The sequence below is a fragment of the Meleagris gallopavo genome, chromosome 12 (assembly GCF_905368555.1).
Source record: "Meleagris gallopavo chromosome 12, MGAL_WU_HG_1.1, whole genome shotgun sequence".
Lineage (NCBI taxonomy): Eukaryota > Metazoa > Chordata > Aves > Galliformes > Phasianidae > Meleagris > Meleagris gallopavo.
In genome coordinates this window covers 12,861,041-12,885,895 of record NC_139415.1, presented here as the reverse complement: position 1 = coordinate 12,885,895, position 24,855 = coordinate 12,861,041, and the positions used below count along the sequence as shown (strand labels likewise).

At 45.4% G+C, this 24,855-nt stretch overlaps 1 protein-coding gene across 10 annotated transcripts in view; it reads left to right on the top strand.

The window, feature by feature from the left end:
• Nucleotides 1-24,855, top strand: part of AGBL1 (AGBL carboxypeptidase 1) — a 489,849-nt gene that overhangs the window by 434,168 nt on the left and 30,826 nt on the right. For all 10 annotated transcript variants that reach the window (XR_014885983.1, XR_014885981.1, XR_014885977.1 and 7 more), the window contains one exon: nucleotides 6,368-6,435. The gene's annotated coding sequence lies outside the window, so the exon portion shown is untranslated. The remainder of the gene's footprint in view (nucleotides 1-6,367; nucleotides 6,436-24,855) is intronic.

The window sequence follows — 24,855 nt, the reverse complement described above, 5'->3', positions numbered from 1 at the left end:
TTGCTGAAGGGAGCTGATGTTTTCCATGGTATTGGTGGATGTACCTGGGGCAGTGCTGAAATACAATCTCTGTAGCTCAACTTTCTTGTTCTCACTGTTCTCAACAAGGCTTGGGCAGGGGAATGGGCCACAGGGATATAGCTGGTGAAACAGGAAAGACACCTTGATACAAGAGCCATTTGAAGGAATATTAATTAGCAAACAGCTAGTTCTGGACAATTGAATTTCGCCTCCAGATGTTCCCATTCTGACTAAGTGCTTCAGCAAAATGCTTAATTGATTACTATCTCATGAGCTCTGTGTGTGTGTGATAAAAACTGAGACTGCTGAGCTAGAGGGGTTGTCTGTTGATAGCAACACAGCACAGTATTTCCTCACCTTTTTAAACTTACTCTTTTTTTATCATAGGGAAACCGGGCAAGGTTTCAAAAACATGCTTTAATTTATAATCTTTATTGTAGTCACCATGCTGGTTAAAGTCACTAAAGGCCCAAGTATACAAGGATGAAATCAAATAAAGACACATCTGTGTTTGGTGTGAAAGGCCTTTGAGCATTGTTAAAATGAGGGACTGTTAATTTAAGGCCTTCTTGATTTCTGTACATCTTTGTAACAGGTACAAGGACAGGGGGACAAATTAAAAATGAAATAGACTGTTGGGATAAAATGAAATCAACCTGAGTTTTTGCCCTAGGCTGTAATTGAACCAGAGCTGAAGTTCAAATAAGAACTTTATTTATTTATTTTCAAGCTGGCCTTTGAGCCAGTGAAGCTCAGAAATGTCAAACAAGTAAAAAGGGTTGTTACAGCTCACACCTTGGGTGGTGGGTAGGATCCAAGTGCTGCAAGGCAAGGGAGGTTTTATAATGGGTAAAGTGATATTTTGCAATGAGGTTATATGGTGGCAGAGTTTTGACTTGGATTCTTGCAACTGGATGGGATGAGGGTTGTTTGTTGTTTGGTTTTTTTTTCCTACTGTTTTTTGGGTTTTTGTTTGTTTGTTTGTTTTGGCAGATTGTATACAACTTCTTTTGGAATCATCGAGATCTCTTCATTCAGTGGAAGCTGGCTTGACTCTAATGGAGATAATGGCCATTAAAAAAAAAAAAAAAAGTTGTTTTCATAATAATTAGTAGATTTGTTATCACTTGATCCAATGTGGTTTTTCCCTTGGAAAATGCACTGATCTCTACGGAATAACCCCTGACTTTTTGGTCTCATTCTTTTTGCATACTACAGAAGTTGAACTGAGTGCAGTAGAAGAATGAAATTTGTTCCTACAGAAATGAGAGCGTTTTTTCCCAAAAGCATGGAACATAATTAATGCACATGACTTCTGCACAAAAAAAAAAAAAAGTTATATTGGTAGGTAATACTAGTGTATATTGTACTGGGAGAGCAATTGTATATTTTATTTTGCCTTTCCAGAGTTGCAGGGCATGAATTTCTGCAGCATTATGAAGCTGTTATGAAGACCTCAGTGCTACTCGTGACCTTTGGAAAATGTGGGATTTAATAAGAGAAAGGGATCTGAGGTTGATTTGCTGAAATACTCACTACTTATTCCTTGGCATTTGGTTATGCTGGATGCTTTTGTTCCAACTGGGGTTGCTCATCCGTGAGCAACAAACTAATGGCACAGATCCCCATGCATGACCTTCACGATCCTCTGTGGCCTAAGAAGGTTCACACCCCACTTAATTTGCAGAGACTGTCTGGATCTTCCTGTCTGACATCACTGATGTATGTGGCAACAGGTAAATGAAAATAAAAGGCCAATTTGAGGGCAGCTATATCATAGCAAATTAATAGTTCTGACATGAGAATTTAGGAGTAATGAATTTATTCTTTTGAAAAATAGCAGCTATTTTTAGTGCTCATGGAAGGCTGTTTTCTAGGGACTAGTGACAGGCTGTGCTGCCAATGTGTGTAGGTTGATTTTGGAGAAGCAGCCAGCCAGCTTGTATGGGGGCTGATGTCTTGCAAACTCCTGAGAGCATGCTGGCACAGGAGACTTTCTATTAGACTAGGACAACACAAACTGTAGCCGAACTGTGCCTTTTTACAGATGGTCCTAATCCTAAACCTATTCCATTTCAAGTTCGACTGATCCTCGTCCTTTCAGGCTATGAACTGACTGGTAAGACTTACAACATCTCATAGCTCACGTGGGACTGGGATCCAAATATCTAGAATGTCATTAAGTCAGATTTGGGCATCAAATTTGAGCCTCTGGCAGCAGGATGTCAAATCCTGGGCTGAGCCTCTTCTGGCTTATTAGTTCCCGAGCTCAAAATGACAGACTGTTCCTATAGCAAGCAAACTGCTGCTCCAAGAGAAGAGATCAGTGGGAGCAGTTGGGCATTGACGAGCAAAGGCTGAGTGCCTGCTCCATGATGTTTAGGTCTTTGTGATAATAATTAGATCTTAAAATGTGTCAGTTCTGTATAGGGCAAATCATCAGCATAGGCCAGGAGCCTGTTTCCATGGGAGTGAGTGTGTCTGCTGGTGTGTGACTTGCATAAGAGATAGCTAATACAGCTGTGACCCTGCATAGCTGTATCTCAGCTTGTAAGCTATGGAAGCAGGATGGGAATGATGTGAAAATGAAGGACTCATGCTAACTCCTGATTTCTGCTGTCTTCATCACTTCTGACTTTCATAAAACCTTCCCCCTCAGAGGTGCAGTCAGTGTTGCTGCTATAAAGGCAGTGAGGAACACTGCCAGTGTCCAATGGTCCTCAGATAGCAGCTTTCTTTTCCCATCAGAAAAAGTGTGGCTATAACTTACCATTTGTATGTTGCTTTGAGAGAACAGAAATGTTACGTCTGTTTTCCCTTCTGTCTCTACCACTTCTATCTCAATGGTTTTCATGCTGCGAAGAAGGAAGGATGAGACCACTTTTCCTGGGGAAGTGGAGGTGCTGAGGTGACCAGGGATGACTGCAGAACCAGGACAAGGAGAAATGATCATATGTACTGTAAAATTGAACCATTCACTATACTGAAGTCAAGCTTTCTCTGTGCATTGATGCATCCTGTTATCCAGAGGAACCATGGCAAGCAAATTCATTTGGTTCCATATACCTTCTCCAGACCAGTAGCAGGAGGGGAAAATTCTCCTTCCCATGATCTCCACTTTCTCAAGACTGACTCAGTCATCTCTATTCAAGAGGATGAAGAGAAGAATTTGGTGATATATGGAAACTGCTGAGTCACGGCCTGAACCACTGATTGAGCACCTGGGGAAAAGACCCGGTCAGCTCTGTGAGCACAGGTGAAGGCAATTCAGCTGTGTGATCAGAAGGGGTGCAGCCTGGTTGCACCTCTCTTAGACCTCATTGAAGGGCTGACTGCCACTGGGGAAGGATCTCTGGTTGGAGATCTCTTCCTTGTGCTCTTTCCCTGTGAGCATAGATCGTCAGAGATGGGTGAGCACCTTTCTTTTTTCTCTGTAAGGCCATTCTGTTTGTGCTAGTCTCTTTATTATTATGTCTCTTTGTTATTATTTTCCTGGATTGCCCTTCCACCGTGTTGATCTTTTGGATAATAACAGCTGACATATTTGGCTCTCCCCAGAATCCATGGTACGAAATGCAACTTGTATTCAAGACTGCAGTCATTTTATCTTTTGTGCTCTTCTCTCTTTTCTCTTCTAGCCTTCTCACTGTTGCCTACACAGAGAATTTTCAGTTCTTTCAGCTGCTCCTTCTCCTTTCTTTGCGCTTGAGACATTTTCTGTCCCTGCAGGTTTAGATCCTGGGGGAGTATTGGCAGAACCCATGCATCCCGTTTTCTTTTAGGATTTGGCATAGGAGCTTTCTGAAGACCTGGACACAAATATCTGCTTTCTTCATCTGAATGTGACTGTTGCTATCTGATAAATGGGTGGGATCATGCAAGGTCTGTTGCTGTTGGTTGTGATCCCAGCATTGCCAGCGCTCAGTCCTGTCTCACTTGAAGGGGTTGGCATGGCTACCAGCCTTCATTCCCCTTTTTTAAGCCCTTAGTTTCAGGATAACCTGTGAAAGGAAAGAGCAGTACAGTTGCACAGCCTCTGATCCACCAGCATGACCTCAATGAGAATTAGGTTAAAGCTAATGCAAAATAGGTGAAGCCTTGCAAAGCAGAGAATACCCGGGGGGACTCCAGGCTCAGAGAGCGAACTGCTTTGTCACCATATTAAATCAAATGCACAACATGGATAGTTTCTGCTAGCATGCAGTCTACAGAAGTTCTGGAGGTGAGAAGGGATCTGAGCAGCTATTAATTTTATCTGTGTGCAGTAAGTCTTTTCTACCCCCATGGAGAAAGATAAATGCAGGAAGCTTTTGGAGCCTGAGTTTGCTGAATTCCTCATGGATTTGAATGGCCACATTATAACATTGGCTTGGGAGCTCATCAGGCCTCAAAATAGAAGCAAATCTGGTGATATGCAGTGCTGGGAAAGTCAACAGAGAAAATGAGCGTTCCGTAGGAACAGTGGTTGTAGTTTACCACTGCCACAGCAGTGCCATGGTCACTGCTTCCACTTGGAAGCTGAGTCCATGACACGAAGGGGGAACATCAAAAGCCAATGAGGGACCCTGGATTGCAAAGCAGATAACCTTGCTCCACTGAGCAAAATGCTCTCTTTGTTCCTTTGATCTAGGAGGGGTACTATCTGTTGGCACCCAAACTGCTTTGGGGGATTTTGCTGAACTCCACTGCCCCACCAGCTCACAACATTGGAGGCAGTTGGATTTCAAGGATGAAATCAAATAATTCCTCTGTGAGCTTATTGTGAGATGTCTTTGGCTAAAAGCCTGGGAACCAATCTTCTCATGACCTAGTATTCAGTGATAGCAGACTGCTTTATGCTGTATTAGTCTCCTTCACATGCTTGTTTTGAAGCAACGGAGTTCAGCTGAGGGTGGGGGAGAAGAACACAAAAATATTGCTGATCTCCACTGCTGATGCTGGGAAAGGCCAGAGCCCCATGTGGGGCCCTCAGGAGGGACAAGAATCTATCTGTTGAGATTGAGCCTGATTTAATTTTTCTTATAAAGCACCTTAGCAGCTGTCTACATCTGATAGGTTGTTAATAAGACTCCCTCAATGCAAAAGGGAAAGTAATTTACATTGGCTTCGCACCTCTGGCAAGCAGGAAAGATCCTGCCCCACCTGAGAGTGATTGGGGAGCAGACAGGTGCATGCAGCATGGGGGGAAGGCTGGCTCCATGCTAAACAGCCACAAGAAAATGCCATTTGGAATGTAGCAATGAGTGAGTGACCTGGGCAGAGAATCAGCTTTCTGTCCACAGCAGTGCTTTGGAGCAGCTTCCCAGCCAGATCCTGCAAGATTGCTCCACAAGGAGCAACAGTGCTACCTGACTGCAGGTTGCTCCGTTTAGCCCAGTGCTTCTGCTGACACACTGTTTGCTCTCCCTTCTAAGAGGCATGGGAGTTCCAGCATCAAGCTGCCCTAGGACTCTTTTTATTTTTCTGCTCATAATGAGCCGGTAGCGTCTTAAGGAAGGGCTGTGGCATTCATTGTGTTGTAAAGGTCTCTCCAAGAGGCGTAAGAGTGCAGTTACCCAACCTCACATCTCCTGCTACCTGAGCAGGCACAGGTACCTCCAGAAACAGAATCATTAAGGTTGGACAGCAAGACCACTAAGATCATGCAGCCCAACCATCAGCCCATCACTGCCATGCTCGCTCAGAAGGACCAAACCAAGACTGAGTCTTTGCACTGTGTTACCCTCTAAACCTGCTGTCACACCAGTTTGGTTCTGACTTTAGCTGGATGTTCATCATCTTTCTGTGGATCTTACAACCTCCAAAAGGAACACTGAGAGGCACCTCTCCATGCTTCATGAATGGGTCCTGCAGCCCCTGTGCCCTGGGAGGGGTGACAGTCCAGAGGCATGCATTGAAATCCTCATGTGAAAGCAGGCTGGGATGGTGCCATGCCCTTCAGGGAAAAATGTAGGGGAATGTAAAGGAGCAGGATTTGCACTCTGCAGCCCACCAGCTTTAAATGCCCCTGCCTTTTCTGCCAGAATGCTGAGGAGGGGAGAACTAGAATTACGTCAAACAAAAGAGGGTGATGGAAGCGTTTTGTTTTCTTGTTCCTTGACCACTGGGATCATGTAGAGGATTTGTTCTCTTAAAAGGCAGAGGCTGGGTCCGGAGCTTTCTCCTGGATTGTCCTCAGTTACTGAAGCATTTTCAGAGGGGGTGGGGAGCAAAGAGAACTGATTGCTGAGTGCTTGCAGCTGGAGTGGGCTGGGAGACTCCTCAGAGCCTTTTAGTGCCCAGGCCAACCTTTGTGGAGGTGGGAAGGAGGGCACTTGAGGTTGTTTTCTTTTTCTGTGGTCCACAGAGATGTTGAAAGCTTCTGGATGACGGAGCAGGAGAGGCCCTTATGCTGAAGGACTCGGCGACCACAAGGTAAGTTTGTTTTTTCGACTTCGTGTTTAAACTGTCTTTAAAAGAAAGCGATGTCAGAGATTGTGTTAGAGCTTTGGGTAGCATGATGTGATTGTTTAGCAGAAAGTTGTGGCTGATTTAGGGTGCTGGTAGGGATAAGTAGGGAAGGAAGCCCAAGCTGCCCAGAAAAACTGGATACCCCGTCCCTGGAGGTGCTCAAGGCCAGGTTGGATGGGGACCTGGGCAATCTGACCTGGAGGGGGGTGATTAGCCTAGAGCAGGGGTTGGAGCTCCACGGTCTTGAAGATCTCGTCAATCTAAGCCATTCTATGATAATGTGGTGGATGGGGAAGGGTTTTGTTGTTGGACAAGGTGGTTGAACATCTTGGAGTAGGTCATTAGAAGATATGGTAGTAGGAGATTACTCAGGAGAAAGGTGAGTCCTTTCAGGGGAGTTTATATCTAAAAATCAGGTCTATGAGAGCACAACCTGAATATTAATTAGAAGATCAATGTATCTACGTGTGAAATTTCATTCCTTTCTTGATTGAGCTGTGCTGGAGAGCAGTGTGCTTTGACAGTGGATGTATTGTACCCTTGTTCTATGGAGGTCTCAAGCACTCCTGTCATAGCTGCAGGTAAATATGGGACCTTGCTAAAAAGGCTCAGCATTTACAGCAGCCTTTACAAATGAGGGATCTTGCCTGAAAGCAAGAAAGATGAAATTAAGACAAGTGCAAAGTGCTCCTTTTAGACAGACAAAACAGAAGACAAACAAAACGGAATACGTGATAAGGCAGCAGTACGGCAGGTGAGGTCCTGGGGTTTGTGCTGCTTCACAAGCAGAATATGAATCAACCCTGCACTGCTGCTGCAAAACAACTCGTTGTACCCAACACTGTATTAATGAGAGTGCTCTTTGCCAGATATGAGAGGCAATTATTGCAATCTGCTCGGGGCTGGCAGAGCTTCAGCCAAGTGTGGGTGTCTGGAACTGATGAGAAACTTTGTCTACACCCATTCAAAAATTGGGAGGGATGGTCCAGTGAGGGCTGGGGGGGGAAGGTGAACGGTAAGAGGTTAGGCAAATAAATACTGTGAACAATGCTTGAAGACAGTGCATTTGTTTATTTTTGGAGAAAAAATATGGAAATGGGATGCAGTAAGTCTTTTTACACATAAATAGTACTTATAAAAAGGCTGGAGATGAGGTGTTTTCCATAGTCACTGGAGTGGAAAAAAGAAATTGCTTGAATTTATAGTGGAGATGATTTAAAGTGTTTATTAGGAAAGCCCATCTAATTCCTAGAGGGGTAAAACACTGAAGCAGGCTGCTTGGGGAGGATCACAGATTCATTAAGGCTGGAAAAGACATCTAAGGTCATCTACTCTACCAGTCCACCTACCACCAGTGGTGCCCACTGACCACATCCCTCAGTGCCACATCTCTATGGCTCTTGAGCACCTCCAGGGTTGGTGAATCTACCACCTCCCTGGGCAGCCTGTGCCACTGCATCACTGCTCTTTTGCAGAAGGATTTTTTTCCTAGTAAGATGATGCTGCATCTCCTTTCTCAGTGGATCTTAGAGCAGTTAGACAAACAACAATCGGGACAAATACTTAAGTATATTTGATCCTGTCTCTGATCCCATGGGATGCCTTTCTGCCATACATTTCTATAATTAGGTACAATATAAAGACACAGACTCTTCCTTGAGGAGTTAAAAATCTGCCTATAATTAGAAAAAGTCATAATCTTTTAATGATAAAACTAGGTTAAACGTGCCTTATGTGACAGCTCCGTTAATGTATCATTATGGAACAAACATCAGGAGGGAAGGGAACTCTTTAAACTAAAGAACAGCGCTGGTGTAGCAACATGAGTATAAAACTGGCCAGGCATAAATTAGGCAGGAAATTGAAAGAAAGTTTTGAACTGTCAGAACAGCAATGCTCTAAAACAGCCTTTTATAATGGGAATGCTGCAGGCAAAAATCAGAACTTGTTTTTAAAACAGAGCTCGCTAAATTAATTCAAAGGATTATATAGAGCTACTGCCTGTCACAGTGGAGTCCCGGGCGAGGAGATCCCTTTTGTTTTCTTATTTTAGGAGCTGGGGGGAACAGAAGTGTTTTTGCCCCAGTGGGGCTGTTTTCTGCTGTTTATTGACACAGGTGTGCCTCTTTCATCCTGGTGCTTTTTCTGCTGTTACTGCTGTCCCTTTTAAGACATGAAGGTCGCAGCGCTGTTTAAAACGGCACAATTGCAATAGGGGTAACTCCATCTTTAGGAAGACCTTCTGAAAGGGGACTGCAAAGCCTCAGGAGCTGCAAATCATCTTGACGTTCCAAGGTTGCAAACTGTGCTGATTGCAGAGAGCGTGGTTTGGGGTTAATGTGAGCAGCTGGGAGAGCTGCTTCAGGTGTTCCCATTTGGCAGCCCTGGTGGTGCAACATGAGGGGTTGGGGTTGGGTAAGAAGCTGCTGCAGTGAGATGCTGTGTGTCAGATGCAGCTAATAGGACAGTGCAGGCTCTGTGCCAGCAGAGGAACTGAATTTGGAGCTGACAAATGAAACAGTTGTGATTAGAAGTGCTACGCTTTGGAGTTATAAGCAATTTTCCTATAATCAATCATCCAAACGAAATTGTTTTCATTTCTTTACATTATTTAGCACCCCTTTGATAGCAGACAATAGGAGCTGTGTTTTGATTTCTTCTTGTGACCTGTTGCTCAAACTGATGTGATATGTGTGCTTTGGCAGTGGGATGCTGGGGGGAAGGAGCTGAACTGGCTCCTGTGTTGTTTTTAGTTTTTTTTTTAAAAAAAAAAAACCTTGGCAAAGACCACATCTGTGATAATCAGTCATTCAGATAGAGACATTGTTTGTCTGCTCGCATTAGGTTTGTAGAGTATCTGGCTGTGCAGAGCTGTCAATGAAACTTCTACATAAGAGGATGGTAGAGGGAATGAGGGAGGTGTTAAGGGAGAGCTGGGTTTGAGAGCCTCTGGCTCCCTGAGTGATAACAACAAAGGTGAGATGTTATTAGACCCAGCAGCTCTCCTGGGTGTTCCTAATTACATGGAGATGCTGACCCAGCTGGAGATTGTGGAGGAAGGGATAAGTAGAGCAGGAAGGCTGGTTCTGATATCCTAGGCTGACCCATATCGAACAATCCCTTTCCTTTTCTTAGGGGTTAAGTGCATCTTTGAGATCTAGGGGGATCCATCTGCTTTCCCTTGGCCAAAGTGTGTGAGAAGGGAGAGGAAGTTTGTGGGAAGCATAAGTTAAGGTGACTGGGATGTGCTGAAAAACTGCTTGTGGGAAGATGCAGCAAGAATAAAGCCAATGCCTACTCTGGAGCGTGTGCTTTTCATCTCTTTTGAGCCTGATCACTTTGGCCACGTTTCAAGTCATGACCTGTTTGCACCATGCTATAAATCAGCTCAAGGTGGGTTTGTAGAAAGGTAGCCTGCAAATGCTACGTCCTTAGCTGAGGCAAGAAAGTCTTTTTCCACAGGCAGGCAGTACAATGAGCAGGATCTTCTCATCTGCTCAATTCAGAGCTGCCATTAAGCTGATTTGTCCCAGGATATGTCTCAGCAGGAACATCCCACTGCTTAGCCAAGATGCAGACATTGCTCTGTGCATGTCAGGGCAGGTGTGCACGGCCTGCTATGCAGCAAACTGACAGAGACCTCTCTAATGGAGCCTGTCCCACTGAGTGATGCTCCCTACGGGATGCTCAGCCTGGCATCTATTGGTCCCACGGCAGGGAGTTGGTATTTGGAACTGCTGGAAAATCTCAGCATGTCATAGGAGTTCCCAGTGTTATTGTTCATCAGGAAAGGGTACAAACATTTGTTTCTAAAGAGAGCTTTGAGACAAACAGAACTGGAGAGCAATTTAAGGATTAGTTTCAGCTTTGACTCAAGAGCTTGACTATATATATTTTTAAATATCGCTGCGCGTTTCAGTTTTCATTCAGCTGGCTTTCCTTGCCAGTAGTGTGGCATGTGTGGGAGTGCAGGGGCTGGGTTTTCTTCTTGTTGTCAAATCTGAACAAATACTGGGCTGGAAGCCTGCTCACTCAATGCTGGGAATCACAGAGGCGCCGGGGCCTCCTAGCATGTCCAGGTAAACAAGAAAGGCACGTTGATTGTATCACTGGCACAGCAGATTAACTCTAAGTACACGCTGCTCTGTGGCTCGGCTTCTTTGCAATAAGTGGAGATGGTGCTGCTTTTCTTCCTGCCGTTGTCTATCCTGCCTGTTTGGCTGCTGCTGGTGGAACAAGGAGTGTTTCTTGGTTCGTGTTATACAGTGCTATGTACAGCACGGCCCTGTTTGCAGCAGGAGGCTTTCAAGTGTTGCATTAGAGGGAGCACAGAGCACCAAACCTGATGGATGAGCAGCCTGGGTAGCACTAACGAAGGTGATAGATGGGCATGTGCCTGTCAGACTGCAACAGCTGAAATTCACCCAGCAAATCCCGTTTGTAACAAACCACCATTTACAGACATCCTAACGGGAAGACCTGTTATTTTTTTTTTTTTCCACTGCTAATTGGTTCTCCTTGATAAAGCAAATGCTTATATGAGGTTGAATGGATGTGATGATCTTTATCTTCCTGCTCTCCCCAAGGTATGCTGTATTTAGCCCACAAGGGTACATCTTTGCCTCTCCTTCATGTCTTAATTTTCCTTGCGTAATGCCACTTAAATACTGAGCAGTACAAAGCCTCAAAGCACTGAATATCTATGGACAGTTAAAAATGAGTGTTGCTCTGTATTTTGAGGTGGTGGATTGCCCTCTCCTTTCATGGTGACTATGGGGACCTTGATGGCCGCTTTATGCAACACGTAAGGCTTTTATCTCTACTTCAACTTCCTCCATCCTCCTTCTCCTGATCTTTAGAAAATAATAAATCCACCTCCCGATCGTGGTGGTTAAAGTTTCCAAGTTCTTTTAATTAAGGCATGCTTTCCCTCCATTCATATAAATGACTCAGAGTTTATCTTCTATTGCTCTGTTTCTGCTGGAGAAGCCTGGGAAGCACGTGGTAGGGATGAGAAATATGTGGGGTTTTTTTGCTATGCCTTGTCACTACCAGTGGCATGTGCCAGCTGCTTCACAAGGGTTATTAATCTCTAGAACAAAACTTTTGATGCTGCAGTGACTGTTGAACCTGAAGAAGAAAAATGGTAGAAAAATGCTCCATACTGCGTATTTTGCTTTTTCTGCTGCTGTATTTTCCTCTGTTTCAATGGCTCTTGGCTTGCAGAAGTACAACAATACTTAATTATTGTACATAAGTCGCCCTAAAGTCCTCTTCCTTCACTTAAATAGGAGAAATGAACCACCAAGAAGTGACTCAGCATGTGCTATACGCTTACTTTTGTATTTGCTTGTGCACAGGGAGTCTTGTTGCGCATGTAACAGACTAAAATTTCCAGGTTTCCTTTTTCCATCATTTCTCTTCTTCCAGTTGATCAAACCTGAGTAACTACCAGAGCCAACACACGGGTCACTGAGATTCATCCCTTTTGGATGAAACAGCAAAAAATTCCCCAGATCCTGATGGCAGTCATTAAATATTGCTTTACTGGGCTTTCAGCACCTAGAGGAACTCGACCTAAGAGGCTCTGGAAGTTTGGGTTATAATGGCCACCACAGCCTGAGCATCTTTACCTCCTGGTGTGAGCGCATGAACACAGCAGTGATGGAAGCCTTAGTCATAGCAGTGGGTTTCCAGGAAACCTCGTGTGAGAGAATGTTGCCTTGAGGCAGCAGACAGCGTTATCAAAAGCCTACCAGGGACACATGCAAAAAATGGGAGCTTAATTGCCATATTTCCTCTTTATCTCAGTATAATTAACAAGCTGGTGTCTCTGCAGCTTTAGTTGAAGGGAGCGCTCAGAAGTGTGTTGTGGAGCACGGGAGCTGTGTTACTGTGGGAGTGTTTGTGAAGTCCCAGCGGCAGATATTTCAAGCACTGTTCAAAGAATGATCTTATAAAACAGAGCAACAAAACACAAGTCTTTCTATTGTTCTTATCGTTGAGGTTGGGAAAGACCACTAAGATTGTCTAGTCTAACCATCAACCCATCACCTCCCTTTGTGGATTAGCCCTTGGCATCTGCTGGCGGAGGGCAGTAGCACATCAGGTGAGAGGTGAACCGACAGGGGTTGAGGCCAGGAGCTCCGTGCGTGGTGACTCAGTGTGATCAGAGGCATCCACACAAGCAATGTCAGTGGGCAGGTCTCTGTGTGATGCACCGGGTGGGATGACTCAGCCTTATCTGCAGTGCTGTCTTCAAACTGCCCAGGAGGTGACACCTGCCAGTGCCAAGAGGTGCAGACGTGAGCTCTAATTGCCATTGTGACTCAGCTCAGTGTCTGACAATTTGTCTTGCATCTAGCATCACTTGGTTTGTGACTAAAGTGGCTTTTTACTGGAGGAGCTGGTTTCTACCTGTTCATACATCCTTGCTTTGCAGGCAGGATGACGTATGCAGTCACAGCAATGAGAAGCAAAGCTCTGGAGTGTGAAAGTGAGCTTGGGTGTGAGTCAGGTTTGAGTGCAACTTATCTCAGGAAGGGTCTGGCAATGTTTTTGAAGGCAATACATTCCCAGGCCTTTTGAGGCCTTATCAGGGATCTGGCTGTTTTATCTATAATGGCTTTTCATAAGGGATGCAAAAAGCTCCAGTATGTTACTCATGCATCGAGCATGCAGAAATCATCCTGGTTTGTGGAACGACAGGTGAATTTGCAAAACTGCGCTTAATGACTGAGTGACAATCATCTCCAGAACGTGCTTTCAATATGATATTATGAAGGATCATCTTTCTCCTGCCTATGAGGCTGAAAGAAGCCCAGGGGAGAGGATCTCTTGGGTTTATTTGCTTTGTTTTCAATTGATTTTGGAGATTAAAGCCTGAGTGAAAGTAGCAGCTTGAAAGCTCTGGATACAGAGAGCTGCTGTTTTTCTCAGCACAGCAGCGCATTGTCAGCCTGTCTGGGTCCTGACCTGATGCTGTTGGGATGGTGTTGGTTCAATCGAGCGACATTCTTACACCTCCTGTCCTCTGCAAACACACAGGTGTGCATAAACTGCTTTTCTCCTGTTTCAAAGCAGCGGGTTAGGTGGTAACGTGAGTGTTTGTCCTTTGCACGTTGTTCCTACAACATTCCCCACGCTGTAATAACTCTGTTCCTAATCCACCTGGTTTTCTACCAACCTCACTGAGCGCTTAAAAGGTATTTCCATAAATTATAGCACTTTTGAAGTGTTTTCTCTTGCCTGGAACAGCAAGTAAATGAAAGTTTATAAATGAGATGATTAGTCATGGGGTGCTTTTCTTGGGGACCCATGGCCCTGCCTCTGTTTTCAATTTGATGATATTTCTCCTTGCATTTCAGCTCCATTCTGTGTCTTCCTTCAGCAAAGGTGAATGTCTTCATCTGTGTACCTTGAGCTCTCCCTGAGTGCTCAGAGTGGCTCAGATCAGGACGTGTCCCATGGTTGAAGAGTTTTCTTCAGGTCTGAGGAAAGCTAAAGCAGCCTGCTTTGGCTTTTTAACAGTAGCAAGCTGAGTTGGCTTGAAGTCTCCCTGCTGTGTCTCCAGCATCATCGTCATAGCATCACGTTCCTGCTCCCAATTCAGAGCTGTGCTTCTCCAAGGAAGGTGAAGGTACAGCAGCAGGTTGTACCCTGTAAATAGATGTCAGAAATTCACAACCCGTATGAATGAGGGAATTGAACTGACATCCTCTGGTCTTACTCGGCTGTGCTTGGTAACCTAGTAAGATGCAGCAAGCTGCGTTGGCTTGAAAATTCCTTCTGTCCTTCTTTTCCTGTTCTCCGCGTCCTGGATCAGCATAGCCCTTGTGGTTTTCTGTGCTCCCTGTTTTCTACACACGTGCCTGCAGGTCACACAGGATGAGCAGCAGAGGCCAATGTGATGAGCAAGAACCACAGTTAACTCCTGGGCAAAAAATAATGGCCTTAACTGATGGCTGCTACTTGGAGCCTGCCACTGGGTTTGCTGCTGCCCTTCCTGTTATCTCAGGCTGCATGATGCTTACCTTCAAGAATTCGCTCAGTCCAAGAGAGCAAAGAAAATGTTGTTTCACAGATGCACGACCCTCGCTCTGCAGGCAAGAAAGTATGTTGCTTCTCTGGTGCGTGCTCCTGTCAAGCTGGGAATGGGCTCAGTACAAGATCCCTGTTCTGCATCCCCTGTGTGCCTGCACAAGGCTTTAAAACCAGTGAGGTCCCTTCCCTGAGCCACTGGCAGGTCAAGTGTTCAGTCTGATGGCTGTGCTGTTAATCTGTCTGTGGGGTATGCAAGCACAATCCTTTCTTGATGTGTAACAGTTTCATTCTGGGTAGCTGTTGGGGATTTTGATTAGGCTAAAGGAGATGTGTGAGAAGGGATCTGTCTAATTCTTTTAGGAATCTGGGAAGATTTCTGGATTCTTCTGTAATTTTCTGGAAGCCCTCTGGAAGTGAATTTTTATAATTAACAGAGGTGCACACGTGAATGCAAACAGAAATCTTGTGCTTGCGATCACGCCGGTGCTCTAAATGCAGACCAGTGAAATATAGCTCTTGCCATATTGAATTCATTCTCAGCTTCTCTTTTATGTAATGCATTTCTCTCTTCTACATATCTCTCTGCTGTGACACTGCTGCTGTTTTGGTGAATTGCTTCTTGTAATCTTTCTTTTTTTCAAATGGTAAACTTGTTCCTGATGTAATTACTGTGATAAAGCTCTGTGGCCTGACAGATCATCCTTAACAGCACTGCTGCTGTTAACTTCAGACAAGAGGCCATTCTATTTCAATCCTTTGTGAGAAGTGTGGTAAACAGTAAACAGGTTTGTTTTCCTTAGCGTCATCTCCCTCTGCATTAAGTCTGTCTGCAAAGGAGATGGTCCCCAGGTCTGTCTTCCTCAGCATTGAGGTTCCCTTGGGACTGCTCTGCAGCCCAGAATAGCACTGATGCAGTGCTGCCAAGTGGACAGCATCTCCTGCAGGAGATGGATTCCATGTCAGCTAGGCACGTGCTCACCATGCTGATGCCAGCTTCTCTGCTAGTGCTTCCACCGAGGGGTAATATTACTTCCCCCCCATCTGTAAATAAAGAGATAACAAATATCAATTAAAACACACTTTCCAATCAGGATGCGGAAGAAAATCTTCATATGTACTCATTGCCTGAATCCTGTTTGTCCAACTATATGAGTCAGTGCATTTCTGAGTAAGGGGAGAAAGCAGTTTGAGGTCCAATCTGGCAGCTTTCCTCTATTTTTTTTTTTTCCCCTTAACAATCGTCAGTGACCTTTCTTCTCTTTTACTATTAAAAAACTAAAAAAATAAAATCTACTCACTCTGTGAAGCTCACTTTTACTATTTGCTTTCACAGTCTCAGTTGACAGCTAAAAGCTGTAGCAATTGCAGCTTTCCAGGTTCTATTGTTCTGCACGTTTTTGCCTCGGTGTCTCAGAACAATTTACAGTAAATAGAGGGATTCATGGGAAACAGGGATAAAAACAGATGAGTTGTCAGCATGATATAGGAGCAGAGAGTTTGCTAGGGAGGAATGTCACTGCAAAGTGTTGCTGGAGCAGAGAGGGAGGATGGAGAGAACAGCAAATGGTGATGACCCCACAGGGTGTGAGGGCAAATCCTACTTGGAGGAGCATTTAGATGTTAGGTTCTTTGGGAAATGCATCAGGTCAGCAGGGGTTGTGCCACTTGGCATCTGTGTGGTGTGGTATAAGAGGTTTGGGCATGTGTGTGAGAGTGATAGGACTGGCAGTCATTTTTGGTTGGCGTGGGTGAACTGGGCTCAATATTGCCACTGGTTTTGAATGTGGTCGTAGAATCAGAAAATGTCTGTAGTTGGAATGGACCCATAAGGATCATCGTGCCCAACTCCTGGCTCCACAAAGGACCACCCAAAAATCAGACCCTCTGAGAATGCTGTACAGATGCTTCTTGAGCTCTGGCAGCTCAGTGCCACCACCACTGCCCTGGGGAGCCTGCTTTATGCCTGCCACCTGTTGGAGGCTGATTTCCCTCACCTTTGTCCTCTGCGACCCAATGGACCAACTCTGATAGCACTCACGAACCCAGACGGAATCAGGAGAGCTGGAGTCAGTGGAGCCCTGTGGTTGTATTTCTCTGGTGACAAGGCTCTTCAGAGCTCAAGGACAGTAATTGAATGTAATGTCCAAAGCCCAAACCAGTCTACAAATCCCAGTGCTGTGAATAGGAGACTTAGAAGGGCTGCTTTCCTCATCTTATCTCTCACAGACAGTTACTGTGTTCTTGATGTAATTATAGTGATAAAACAATGTGACATAACTGCTTGCTTCTATCATGGTATCACTGCTGTTGACTTAAACGACAAGGTAATAATTTTATAAGAGACCTTTTATTTTTCTTTCCCTGGCAGCCACTAAGCATGGGAGCAGCTATCTCCGATAAAATGCATTATGCACATTTCACGAGTCCTAAAACTTTTTATCGGTTTTATTTATGCACTTCTCATCCAGGTGAAATTCTCATTTGTTCTTGCAGCATCTAGGCAGTGTCTCCAGCCAGCACAGGGACTGGTGTTTGCACAGTGGGACCTGAGCTGCAGACAGCAGCAGCCGGTCACGCTTGATGCTTGGGAGAGGAGAGAGGGAACAAAGGCTCATTTCTGCACAATTCCCTCACTTTTCAGGCGTTGGTGCATTGCAGACATGCAGGTCCCCCCACGCAGCTAGAGGAGGTGTCCTTGGATGGCTCTTGTGGGAGAGAGCCTGGCTAAAAATGAGCCACGTGAAGAGGATGAGAGATGGGATGCGGGCACCTCCCTTTTTTAATATACGGAAGGCCTGACCGTGTGTATCAGTTGCTTTAAATTAGCTGGGAAGCTGCAGCCTAGAGGCAGTCTGTGCGAGCAAACTTTCAAGCCAATGGGAATCTAATCATATATATTTATGTCCCTGCATTCCCGTGTCTCGGCTGTACATTTACTGATGTAACTTTCACAGGCACGCAAAGCCCTGCTGATCTATTCTGTTGTCTGACACTGTCAGCCAAACCTCACTGTGAAGCACAGGGAGGGAAGGGATGCAGAGTACATCCCTGTCCTGTAACTCCCTCTTGGGGTTGGACCAGCCCAGGTGTGTAAAGCAGCAAGCAGCTGCAATCCCTGGAAGTTGGAGGGGGAGATGCCCTCAAGCTCTGTCTTGTTGCATGCAATATTGGTTGCGTAAAAAAGTAAAAATACATTTTGTTTACCTGTGTGGAGTTGTCAAAGTGGATGATAAACTCAGGCAATATAGCTACAGATAGACTTAGCGCTTGTTTGCGGGTATTCAGATTATTTTCTGGCTTCCTTACTTTCATTAGAGGGCATGAGAATATCTGGAAGAAACTGATATTTGCATTCAGTGACAATCAAATAGAGGAAGGAATCATCTGAGAATGCTAATGGGCAGCAAACCTTACAGGGCTTACGGTTTGAGCTTGTCAGAATGGCTCTGTGAGGAGGTTTGACAGTGCAGTTCTTGAACACGTGGAATTGTTCATTGCTTTAAACCAACCGAGTCCTCTGCGTGAGGAATGCAGGTTTTATCTTGAAGGCTCCGAGTTTTCTACTGTTTGCCTCTTTGCCCAAGTGGTAAAAGAGGAGAGAAAAAGCTCAGACTTGAGTACTGTAAAATCATTTTTTTCTGTCTTTGGTTTCTCTTAAAGAACAGTACCGAGTTTGGGAACAGGCAGGATGGGATTTGCAAAGTTACTACCAGTTTTAATAGCTGTTTTTGGAAGCAAGTCCATAGAAGGTGAGGCCACTGTGATGTCTTTCCCAGTGCAGGCTTGAACAAAAAATGCGAAAGCAAACTTCCAGCAATGGCATTGCTCTTGCATGGAGAAAAACAGCCTTCCCTTTGTTTTGTCATTGCTTTCAGGGGGAAAAGGGTAGTCTGCCCAATGTTGGTAGTGAGTGCTGGTAGCTGCACGCCATTGCCCTGCTCTGCACTGCAGGCTTTCCTCCTCTGCACTGGGCTGGGGGACCAGCACTGCTCTCTGCCTGTGCCTCTTCGTGCTCCTCGTCCACCGTGCTGTCCCCTGGGGCAGCCCCTAATGACAGGCTGAGAAGTTGAAACAGGCATCAGGGTTAAGAGAAAGATGTAACTGCTGTTTTAATGCCTCTTCTGTAGTCTTTTCCCTTTGTATTGAAGGTGTCTGTTTAATACCAAGTGATGACTGCCCTGACTGTCACTCTCTTGGAAATACTGTGTTTAGGTGCCCTCCTGGGTTTTTCAGACAATCAAAAGGTGGCACATGGCCTCGATAAACAAATGCCTTTGAAAATTCCCCACGTTGCTACTGAAATACCAGTGCTGCCGGATGCGTGACCCATCACACTGCTTTTCACCCAGCTCTGTCATTCTCTCAGCCGGCGGCTTTTGTGTGCCTGGGAGCTGTGGTTGAGTCCCAGACAATGCAGAAAGACGTGTTTCACTAAGAACCCTTTCCACAACTGACTTGCTGCTGATGGAAGCTGTCAGGAGGAGCCCTGGTTCTTGGTCTCGTTGGAAGTGATGCTGGGCTGGGAATGGAGAAAGTGGGGATTGAGGAAAAGGGGCAGATATGGGATTGGGATGAATTTTAGTGAGTTCATATAGTGCCTGTTCTAATGGTTGGCAACCCTGTCCACAGCAGGGGATCAGACCTAGATGATGGCAGTGAAATTGCCAGGTCATGGCCTGAACTGATGGTTAAGCACCAGTGTGGCTAACTCAGGGAGCTCAGGTACAAGCAGTGTACCCGAGTGACTGGAAAGGGTGGGCTCTTCTCACCCTCATTTAAGGGCTAGCAGCTGGATAGAGATTGCACTCCTCTTGAGGCATCACCAGTCGTTGAAAGGGGTGAGCTACGTTTTGTTCTTTGTTATCTTCTATTGCTCCGTCACGTTTGTATCCTGGTAGAAGGCACTGTCTTTGCTTTCTTGTGCTGCACAATGAGCTTTGAGGTCCCTTCCAACCCAAGCTGTTCGATGATTCTGTGAATTAACATCGATCATGTGGGTGAGAGGCTGCTTCCCAGTTGCTCAAATGGCCCACAACGATGTGAGGTCGGGGTTTTGTGGTGCAGTTTTCTTCTTATTGCTAGTGAGGAGGAGATGGGGTCATTCCCTAGGGTGGGATGCTTGCCTGGTTATCCAGAGGAGAGAGTCTGGACACAGACTTTGGGTCTGGAGATTCAATTATCTTTAAGGTCCCTTCCAACCTTAAGCTGTTCTGTGTTTTGTCTCTTGTTGCAAGGGAAGCACGATAGCTGGGACCAGCTGGGGAAAATATGGGTTTAATCCTGGACTACAGCAAGAGCACATGGGAACTCTCCTGCTTTCATGAGTATTTTTTTCGTTTAGTGTTTTCAGCCATGTGAATGTTTAATGGCTTTTCGTAGCATCTGGAAGGGGATCCCATGCCTGCTCCTTGTCTTCTCCTTTGACATTAATTCTGACCATGTAGTCCTACTGCTGAGGGATGTGTGCAGCTCTGTGGGAGAGTATGAGGAGCGCTAGGCTGTGTATTGCGTGCTGTAGGCGTGCCTATGGGGCTGTGCAGGGTGATTTTGGAGCTTATGTGCCTTTTACATTTTTGTATTTTTCTCCCAGCTTCCTTCTCAGAAACCTCAAGGAAAAAAAAAGGAGGAGAGAAGCGTCAATCCCCTCTTTCAACTAGTCCAAAGTAATCTCTCATTTTTATAAATACCTCAGCAGTTCTCAGTCACTCTGTAAGCATTATACTTTGGCCAGATAGTTAACGTTTATAGGGGGTGTAAAGTAAATTAACTTTCAACCACAGTCATCTACAGGATGTCACCTCCTCAATCACAAGCACAGGAGAGCTGCTCACCCAGGTTTCCAGCAGCTTCTTTCCGGGACAAGTAACAAACCATCCCTAAATCTTTCAGAAGCTTTTCCTGTTCCTTCGGGGAACAGCTTCTCTGCTGAGCTGTGAGATGTCCTTGTGGTTCCAGGTGGGTGAAGTCTATGTGGCACAGACCAGGTCACCCTGCAGCAGGCACCTGTTTGTAGAGCTGCCTGATGCATGGTGCTCTCTGACATATTGCAGGGCACTGAGCATTGTTTGCTTTCTCCTGCAAAGGAGAAAGGAGTATGTTTGGCTCAATGACACCTTCCAGGGGTACCACCAACTGTTTTGCAGTCTTTGATTTCAAGGCATAAGAGAACCTGTTCTTTCTTCTTTGTCCTCATAGTTGCAAACAAAGTGCTTGCTTTCCCACTTGGGTTCTTCTGCTTTTATCTTCCAGCTGCTGTTGGTTCTTGCTTTGCTTTCTGTGTGCAAGCAGAAACCTGTCTGGTATTTGAGATCTCTGCTGTTGGAAGTTGCTAAATTGCTGTCCCTCACAACTATCTTTTTTTGATACTCTTCTTAGTCCCTCACAGCAAAACATCTTCCCCACTTTCTCAGGTGGTTTTATAATTCTCTCCATCATCATCTCCAACTTTTCCATTCTTTTAAGTGCTTTGCAAAACGCTTTTGTGAAAGCTGCTGTCAGTGTGCTGGTCGGTGCTGACCAGTGCAGTCTGAAGTTGCAAGCCAGCTCCCCATCCCTTTGCATTTAACTGAAGGCTGACTCCTTGATAGACACTATTGACTAGAGCTGAGAGCTCATGCAGTTACTTCTCTATCAAAAAATAACACTATTTGGAGTGCTTTGCTTTTTCTTTTTCATTGCACAGACACTCCCTCATACCTCCCACAGCTGGAAGGTAGCTCTGTCCTAATTTGTTTGTTCCTTGGTGCGCACCTGTGTGTTTGCCTTAGTTAAAGTGTTTGATTTGCACAGGCCCAGCATACCAGGAGGTCTGCAAAGCTCCGTGGGACCTCCTGCTGAATTGCTCTGCCAGCTTTTGTGTCTCCTGCAAACCTTAGTGGCAGTCATTTTATTCTGCCTTCCTGAACAGTGCTGGAAGCACTGGAGGCATCAGGTAATGCCTGTCCCCTTGGAGCCCTGCAGAAATGGGCTTCTTTGGGTGCTAATTCCCTGCAATTCTATCTGTCCAGTTTTGATTTCAACTCTTGGACTTCTTCCCCCCTTCTCTCAATCTCAGATTGATGACTGCTTTATAGCAGTTGTGGAGGAATGAGATGGGGTGAGAAGGTCTGAGTACTGAGAGGGGTGAATTGGGAAAAATGTTGTTTTTACAGGTGCTAGGCATGGTATCTGTATGCATGTATACATATTACAATGCAGAGCATAAAAGCCTGAAGTCTCCTTTAGCACAGCCTGTAATCCTATTAGAAGGATTACTCTGTTGTCCTAGGCTATCAGATCGTGGTAAGAACTCATTTAGGTCAGCTGTTTAGGAAATTTACACACACAAGGAAAAAAAAAAAAAAAATAAGCCTCTTGCTGTATTTCATAGGGATCGACAAGCTCCTTTCAGACCTTCTCTGTGCTGCTGATTACAACCTTGCTCTTGTAGTTTCTCTGCATCCTTCATAAACCCTCATGTAAATGATTTGCTTTCAGCTTTTCACTTCTAACGGCAGATGTTGTATAGGCGGTGCTGGACCCCAGGTATTTCCAGACCTTGAAAGGATTAGAATTTTGAATAGTAAAGTACTTTGGTTTTTGCTCTCCCTCTGTGCATTTGTGCACATGATAACTGTGAGAGTAAGGGTATGGGCAGGCCTGATTTGCGGGCAGAACTTAATGAAAGCTAAATCTGCACTGGCAGGGCCCCAATCAGTTTAATCCTTGGTCTGGTGATTATCAGTGATGTTATAATTTAATTTGATGCCTCTATTCCGAAGGTCAGCTCCTGCTTTCCTTTACAGTGGCAGTCAGTTCTAGTGCGTGCCTTCCTCATAATTCCAGCAGAGCCAGGTATTCAACAGGAGTGTGCTTAAATGGGGTGGCCAAACAAAGCAACTGGGCATGCTGCAGCCAGGGAGAAAGCCCTTCATGTTGGGAAAAGCGTGGTGGGAACTTTCACCTCCTGATCTGGAATAAAGCCACATCTGTCTAGAGCTTGATGTTGTATTTCATGCCTCCACCCAAACGTTTATGGCAGAGTAAGAAAGGAGATGTGCATGCAAATCTCATCTGTTGCTGCCAAAGCTCTGTGCACTCACAGGGAACTCCCTTCTGTTTTTTGGCTAAGTCTGTGTTGGGCAGTTGAGCTGTTTCTTTCCATCCAGAGGGAATGTACTCTTACAGGTGGGAATCCCTCCTCATAAGGAACGTACACGTACAGATGGGAATGTCTCTTTGGAAGGATTTGCTACGTTAAGTCTTCCAGCGGTCAGAGGATTCTGCTTGCAATCCTGTAGAGCTTTGAGGAGATCCATGCTTGTGTGTTATCGGCGTGGCAGACCAGCGTGGGTTATGTCTGCCCAAGCTGCTGCGCACGTTGTAATCCAGACACTTTTGCAGGAAGCAGCTATACAATGTGTTTGTGAGGTTGGACCCTTCCTGAAAGCACCAGATGAGATGGCGATTAGGATCTGTAGGCAAAAGAGTGGACTTCTCCAACCCGCCATCCATTTTCTTTGCCGCTTTTTAAGGCTTGTTGTCTCTTGAATGTCTGGAAGATTCCTGCACCTTCTTTGGTCTTGTTTGTCCTTCCAAACTAGAACAGCAATTTGCTTTCACCCTTTCCTTCACCTCATCAGTTGGATCTCCTTTGCTGGATTTATTCCGGTTCCCAGGGTATAGTTAGATGATCCTCGCTAATTCATGCGTTGCCAACTCTTCTTCCTTTAGCTATCCAGACTTTTTGCTTTAAGAGTGGATGTTTTTACTGCCAGATACCTGCTCCCTCCTCTGTGTTTCCAGTGGAGTGCTGGTGACATCCAGTGTCTAGTTTGGCTTATCACTGGCACGCACATGTGTCCTAAGCTGATATCCCCAGGGGATGCTATAGATCTAAAGACTTGTTTTCCCCCTCAGCTACTCTGCATTTGAATGAGCAACCATGCACCATGTCAGAGGTGTTTGTGACATCTGTAATTCACACAAGAGGGGGAAAAAAAAGGAAAAAAAGAACCTTTGAGGCCAGAGCTTCTAGGGAAAGCTGCCTTTTAAAGAGAGGCAACTGTGTGCAAAGAGAAATGAGAACTGAGAAACAAATCACAGCTTCCATTGGAGATAATGAGAATCTTAGATAGTAACACATGCAGTGTACTGAGGCCAGAGCAGTCCTGTCTCTCTGTTCCCCAAAGGGAGGCTTAGTGCTCTGTAATACTTACAAGGTCACTGCTTTCCACCCCTCTCTGAAAGCAACACTGGGCCTGCGGGAAGAATGATGGAAGTGGTGTAGGAGGAAAGCCAAGGGCCATCAGCCCAGACTGCTCACTGCTTGCTGCTTTGTGCCTTCCTGGGCTTCAGGCAGACTCTAATTTCACAGCCTGGCAGGGAAGGACTGTCCGCACAGCACCGATGCTGAGCTCTCAGCTGGGATCCACACTGACAAAAAGGGTTTCTTGGAGTACTGATGGTGGGGGAGCTGAGCCTCCCCCATGTACTCCAGAGGTATAGAACAGGCAGAAGGTGCTATTTACCCTCATTCTTGCTTTCCACCCCATTTAGTTAACTGGGGCAAACACAAAATTTCTTCCCCTGGAGTTTCTTGAAGCTGTAGAGTCGTTCCCTGAGAGAGTAAACAGAAGCCCTGTTTGCTTGAGTCATTAAACACAGAACAAAGCACAGGGGAGTGATCTGTCACTGGTGGGCTAGGAGAGAGAGCAAATGGACCTTTCCATCCCTAAGCATGGTGAATTTTTTCACTCCTCATTTCCTTTATGACATCTAGCCCTGAATGTATCTGCAGGACGTGCTGCTGCTCTTGTTCCCAGCATCCATCCCCTCTCCCATCTAGAATCACGTAACTGTAGGATCATTTGAGTTGGAAGGGACCTTTAAAGGTCATCTAGTTCAGCTCCTCTGTAATGAACAGTCCTTTCTCAGCAGAACTCGAGAGGCCCGTCTTGGAGAGAGGAAGTGCAGAAGAAGCTTCTGAAATTTAGCTTTAGACTTTAGCTGCTTACATTTATCTGAACTGCACATGGTGGGCCTAGGATTTGAAGAAATGTAAGTTCACTGCATATCAATCAACTTGGGATGGACTGTGCTTCTCTTTGCTTTGAAAAACATGAGTTGAAGGCAAGTGATCGCACTCCTGAGGGTGTGAAGAGGGCTGGGTGGTGCTGCCAACACCTCCTGCTCCAGAACCTGCTCTGTAGCTTCACCTCCCAGGCATCCCTGTTCTTTCTGAGCCTTTCTGGTGCAAGAAGTGCAGAGGAGAAATGTGTTCTCCTGCCCAAGGCCAGAAGCAGCTGACTCCCAGCAGGATGGCTTCCCAGTCTTTTAGCTCTGATGATCTTAGTTTATGTT